Here is a 338-nt window from a genome sequence, read left to right on the forward strand (position 1 = left end):
CGTCAGTTAAAGCTAGTGAGGAAGCTATTATTGAGTATAATCGTTTAAAAAAGGTACATAAAGCAAAAACAGCATTGATTACTGTTTCTAAGGAGAAACATCATAAAGTGAAAGATATCTTGTGGACTTTACCAAAGATAATTTCCTGTACCCAAGTACCATGTCAAAAATTTTTACAGAATACTGCATGGGTTATAAAAGGTTTTCAAAATACAGATAAAGTTTCATGTTATGCAAATTCAGTATTGCAATGTTTATTGCATTTAACTGATATCAGACAATTGTTTATTTTGGATAAATCAAATGTTTTAGGTAAATTAGCGTATCAGTATGAAAAG

This window comes from Odontomachus brunneus, unplaced genomic scaffold (assembly GCF_010583005.1).
Source record: "Odontomachus brunneus isolate Ranch 3 - 2012 unplaced genomic scaffold, Obru_v1 Obru_scaffold_189, whole genome shotgun sequence".
NCBI classification, from domain to species: domain Eukaryota; kingdom Metazoa; phylum Arthropoda; class Insecta; order Hymenoptera; family Formicidae; genus Odontomachus; species Odontomachus brunneus.